Genomic DNA, 6,156 nt, shown 5'->3' on the forward strand with positions numbered 1-6,156 from the left:
AGGGGTCGTACACTGCTCACATCAGATTTATGTGGATGTACTCATGGATGTACTGGTCTTATTCATGTGATTCACACACGTCATGGCTTAGGTTGAGTTCAGCTCACGTGACACTTTTGCACAGCTTTTGATGACTCTCTATGAGACCAGACTAGAGTTCTTCACAGTAAACGGTTGATACTAATATACAGATCTATTTATGTCATATAAAGATATTTCATCCTTTTTCTCTTGCTAGTATAAAGCAATGGACAGATCCAGAGTTAAAAGAAGTTAAGACTGTTGAAGTTTGAAATGGAGGTTTTTGTAGTCGCACAAGTACCCTACATAACCGATTCTTGCAGTTGTAGCTTATCACAATCCACATTTTTGTATTTTTTATTAAATAAAATCATCAATTCATTTCAAGAAGTTGTTGATATACTGTATCTGTCTTTCTTTGCTTTCTGCTGATTATATCTGCCAACACTAATTCTTGAGACGTGTCAAACTTTGACTTCAAACTGTACCTGCTTGGCATGCGAGTTACAGAGTAGATGTGCGCTTCAATTTGATAACAGTTAGACTTAAACTTGCCTCAAAGCTCCTGAACACTGACCTCTCCAATTTCTCCCTCTTGTTTTCCTGTACAGGTACCAGCAGAGCGGGGAATTACTCTCAACCACTGGCCAGAGAGGACGCAGAGACAATGAATTGTTAGTATTTGAAGAAAACACAGGACATGTAATAGTCCAGTCATTTTATGAAAAAAGGTAGGACAAATTGCAACAGAAGCAAATTCAACTGATTTTTGTATCCTGAATGTCCTGAGTAAGAAAAAAAAAGAAAAGAAAAAAAAAGCCCAGTAGAATTTTAGAAAAAAAAGTTTAGAAAAGACCCAAATATATTCATTATTTTTCTTATGAATAGGGTCATATTTTTAACCTGTATATCACCATGAGAATTACTGAGTTGATTACTTGCATCAAGACAAACAAAAAAATTATACTTTTTTTTAAAATTGTTTGTTAACATGGGCAAACAGTGCATAATCTATGTATGTGCTAATTTGCAAACAGATCTAAACATTGGGTATAGCCAGGTGAAAGTCTTGTTGGCATATAACGGTAAAACACTTATGGTCTGAATGGAACCTGTTTAGGCTACCCATGAGCATTAATACATAGAAGGAAGTACTTTAAACCAGCCTTTATTAATTATTATTGCAGAGATGGGGTTTGGGGATGGGTCGGCGGGACTGTTTCTGGGGGATGAGTCTGAGGGAACAGGAGATAAGGGGTAAGGAGAATGCAGAAGACAAAGGAAGGTAAAATAAAAAGTGAACCCCCAGAAACAGTCCCACGGACCCACCCCCAAACCCCATCTCTCCAATAATAATGAATAAAGGCTGGTTTAAAGTACTACTTCCTTTATGTATAATCCCCAATGGGATTCCTCAGGGCTTTTTTCTTTTTTTCTTTACTCACGACATATTGAGGATACAAAATCAGATGAGTTTGCTTCTGTTGCAATTTGTCCTTGGTTGACTTGACCCCCATTTTGGTTTAAAATGACTGGATTATAATGTTTTTTTTTAGCTTAGAATGTTTATAGCTGTGTCTGAAACCGTTCACTCATTCACTAATCCCTATATAATAGTGTATGGCTTTTGAGTGCACTATATCTGCAAGGAGTGAACGAAAATAAGTGAGTGAATTCGGACGCTGACGTTTACACTGCGCGTCGGAGAGCTGGAGCTGTCGCGGTAAAGGCTTCGTTACACGTGATAAAACTCCTTTTATCTTACATGCTACTTACTTAATAAAATAATATTAACAACAATCATATTGACTTTATTTTCTATATACCTCCATGCCAGCTTTGTAGTTTCATCGACTGAAATTGTTAAAAACTCACGCTCACAGATGACAGGGTCATTGAGCGCCTCAGGCGACCGTTATGATTATACTTGAATGACAGATGATCAACGAATATTTTTCAAATCATCCACCAAATTATCTATTCCTTACAGTTTAACGAGTTAAAACACATTGTTTTAATGCCTAAATAATATTTTTATAAAAAAATTACCTTATTAATATTTCATTTAATTTTAACAAGTCATCTATATATTGTCTCAATATTTTAATACGTTGTATTCAAGTAATGATTAATAATAATAAAAATGTTAAATAAGGATTCAATAAATGTTAAAGCAGAAATAAGATAGCTGTAAAGTAATCTCTGGTTCAAACTCACTCGCTCCCGCACTTTCATGCAAGCTCAGTCCTCTATGCATTGAATTGTGGGAAATTGTGGTTCAGCAAGTGTACATCGGATGTACGCTCTAGTTCAGAGAGGATTGTGGGTAAAAGTAGTAAATGTAGGGAATGATGTTGTTCACTCATAATTCGGACACCACTACAAAATGGCTGACGCCCTAAAAAGTGCACTATATAGTGGATAGGGAGCGATTTCAGACACAACTTATATCTTTGTGTTTTGTGTTAATATGTAATGTAAGCCAAATTTAGGGGTGACATTATTTATGGCTTGATGCCATCAGGGTGCCAAAAACAAATCCACAGCAACCAAAGGAGGACATCAACACCATTGAAACGGACATCAGTAACCCGTAAATTTACCACAAAACCTTTTCTTCCCATTTAACCCATACCCATATTTTACCCATATAACATGTGCTAAAATCTACTGCTAAACTTTGGCCTTTCCCACTAATTAGCCTTGACAGCAAGGAATCGCACCCCACACTTTAGACATGGAGAGGCAGAAGTCTTAAGTTGTAAGTAATACTGTCAGTTCACTAACACTGTATTCAAATCTTACAGGTTTACCCATATATTCAAAATACTGTTACACAACATGCGTTATCTTTCAAAACAATTTAAGTTCTAAAACTGACCGTGTTTAACTCATAAACCTATTAAACCAAATTATGTACAACTAAATCTGCAGAGCCATAGAGTAAAAAAAAGTTTTACTTCCTTCTACTGTCATTTAACATGTTCAAACTAATATATTGTTGTGGTGTTCCCCTCTTTAGCATCATCCCACACTGGTTTCACTGAAGGTTGGTACTGACTTTTTTTTTTTAAACATGGTAATATGCATTTTTTTCATAGCTTTTTCTTTTTTATAGCTTGGATACGCAAAATTCTTGCAAACCAAGAAATGATTAAAGAACAAAAATGATCAACTACAGAAGACAGCCCAACATTAAACACAGACTGTTTTCCACAGTCAAGTTTTCAACAACTTCAAGTCATTGAGGAGCAGCTGGTATGGCGTTATTTTTTAGTCAAAAGTTATGAGTGTGTAAGACATGCTCACGAGCACATTATGTTATTTCACACGCGCAAAAATGAACCTTCAGCTGGCATGATAAAAGTACTCGCGCACAAATTCAACAACCGAGAGGTGTACAGGTAGCTGCGAGCGAGCGCCTGGCATACTCTCATAGGTTAACTCTGCTTGTACAGTGGAATCCTGCTCGCGCGCTTCTGTGTCTTTTCCTAGAATGGGCAGTTTGTGACTTTGCGAGATAAACAACATAAAGTAGCACTGGTATTACAAAACATTCAGTGGCACGCACATAGCAATCAAATACAGACGTGACACAAATAACACGTTTGAAAAAATATTAATGCACTTTAATTCGTTTGATTGTAATTTTAAATATCACAAAATTAGGCTATTTATTTAGGATTTTGTGCCACAATTACGTTTACGATTAATCTGTCAATCCCTACTGGAGGTGTCGCAACACGGTGACATGTTCCGCGACTCGGTGTGAGTCAGGTGTCATGTCATTAGGCTTGTTTGAGATGCGCCTTGCCTCGCCTGAAATGAATGCGAGAGTAGCCGGCTGCAGTGAGAGGAGGAGTGAAAAAAGCGCAGGCAAGCCGGACAGTTCTCTCTTCTCGCAGTTGATTTGACACCTGTGAGATCAAAGATGGATATCGCGGGATTCACGCTCGTGCACAGTGTTTCTAATAAACTGGATGGAATTTAAGTTCTGTTGCTTTTATATGAAAATAAATATAATGAACAAGAAACCCAAAGTAGCCTACTTATTTAATTCCATTCCAAATACATGTCTATCAATCTTTTTTTCTTTAATACAGACATGTGTGTTTTTTGTTTGTTTTTTTTTTAAATAAAAATTACATTGCATAACCCATAGAGATCGCACTGTCAGATAGTTTGGGAATATTCACACATAACATATCACATAAAACATGATATCAGAGATTTAAAATCAAACATTTTAAAATGGAACAATACATCACGGTTGTTTAAACCAATGAACAGCGCTGTGTCGTCAGCAAGTCGTTTCCCACCATGCTTTTGATCAGCGCAGTCGGTGGAGAGCAACTGCGCTCGACTGCAGAATCCGACACGTGCGCCTTGCGCTCGCGAGAGTATTTTGACATACGTCAGCATGACATCAGAGAAAGGCTGACCGCACTCGGACACATTTCTAACCGGCATGCATCTCGCGCTGATCACCGGTGATCGATTCTGCGCAGATTTTGCTCATCTCAAACAAGCCTAGTGTCAGTGTGTCTCGATGTCAGTTACACATGCCACTATCCACCACTGGCACATGCCAATAATGTCAGTGACACATGCCACTATCCACTGGCACATGCCAATGAAGACCGGATGTGCCAATACGCATAGTGACATGTGCCATTCGCTTCTGTGCGTCAGATGCCATGTCACTTAATGTTAAAACTGCTACTGGTTTTTCCTTAAATGCATAGGCCTATTACTCTGAGATCACATAATATGACAAAGCTCCATTGGTAGGCTATTCGGTATGTGCGGCTTTACTGAACCGCTCTTTACTGACTGTAATGTTCAATAAAGTGACGAATGTGATGTGTGACCATCTCTATCAGCTGTATAATCATAAAATATGAGGCAAACATGCGAGTCTCTTTCCATTTTATAAAGCATATTGATAAGGTATTAATATATAACATGGTCACGGAATCTGAAGGGTCAAATTCATCGACCTAGCTTTTTTTGGGTGAATGTGGAGCAGGTCGAGGGCTGGTGACGTCATCGTCTATAATTCAGTGTCTAATATTTTAAACAACGAAGCAGCACACGAAACTTTAACCGGCACAAACGATCGCACAAACAAAGACTATTTTGGGTGAATGTGGAGGGGGGGGCTGAGTGACCTCAGAATGACCAATAAATATTATTTTAATATTTAAGAAACTGAAGCAGCACAAAATAAACGTTTATCGGTGCAAATTAGCACAAACAAATGAGACTATTTTGGGTGAATGTGGAGCAGGTCGGGGGGCTTGTGACGTCATCGTCTATAATTCGGTATAATATTTCAAAAACTGAAGCAGCACAAACAAAACCGGCACAAAACCGAACGAGACTATTTTATTTGGAGCATGTGGCATCAGAATGACCTATAAATATTCCTTTACTATCTAAAAAACAGATAGGACAACAGCACAAACGAAGTAAAAACGCTTGAGCCTATTTTGCCGACGTTTTGCATTGGGTTGGGGGCGGGGCCAACTTCCCGCAGTGATTGACAGGGCGGGGTGGGCACGTGATCGGCTCAGAAAGAATGCATTTTCAAATTGCACATTGCATTTTGCTACATTCATTGAGGGACACTTAATGGAAATGCAATCGCAAGTGTCTTAACTGTGAGTGTAAGTGCAATTAAGAAAAAATAACATTTAAATTACAATTTTGCTACAGTTTTTGCTTGAACATGTTAAACAAGACACGTTTTTCAGTAGCCTAACGCATGCACACATTACAGTAACTGCTACTGCTTTCTGTTCCAGTGGACTCGGAGCAGTTTAGCAACTTGTTTGACTTTCAAAAATATCTTACAGCTTGATCAGCAAATATGTGATTTTGACTTTTACTGTTTAAAAGAACCAGTCAGTCGTGATTAAAGAACGTTTTCATTGTTCTGCTTGGTGTCTAAGATAAGCCCATATTCACCCACTGGATGATAATATAATCTTTTGTCTGTTATGCATGCGCTTTCAGTAGAATTAATCAGTTCGCCTTTTGATTAACAAACCCATCATCCCAACAGATGACGGCAGCAGTAGCCTGGGGAAACCAGAAAATGTTGCGGAGAGCTTTGGCCGGAGTCTTCATCCA

At 38.2% G+C, this 6,156-nt stretch overlaps 1 long non-coding RNA gene across 1 annotated transcript; it reads left to right on the forward strand.

Annotated features, from left to right (window-relative positions):
• The first annotated feature begins 2,545 nt into the window (after positions 1–2,545).
• Positions 2,546–3,278, forward strand: LOC311086840. The gene is made up of 4 exons (XR_014607127.1): positions 2,546–2,614; positions 2,723–2,782; positions 3,044–3,070; positions 3,140–3,278. It is a non-coding gene; the product is annotated as an uncharacterized lncRNA (long non-coding RNA).
• Positions 3,279–6,156: the final 2,878 nt, after the last annotated feature.

The sequence above is a fragment of the Abramis brama genome (assembly GCF_963993115.1).
Source record: "Abramis brama genome assembly, chromosome: 7".
Classification (NCBI taxonomy): Eukaryota; Metazoa; Chordata; class Actinopteri; order Cypriniformes; family Leuciscidae; genus Abramis; species Abramis brama.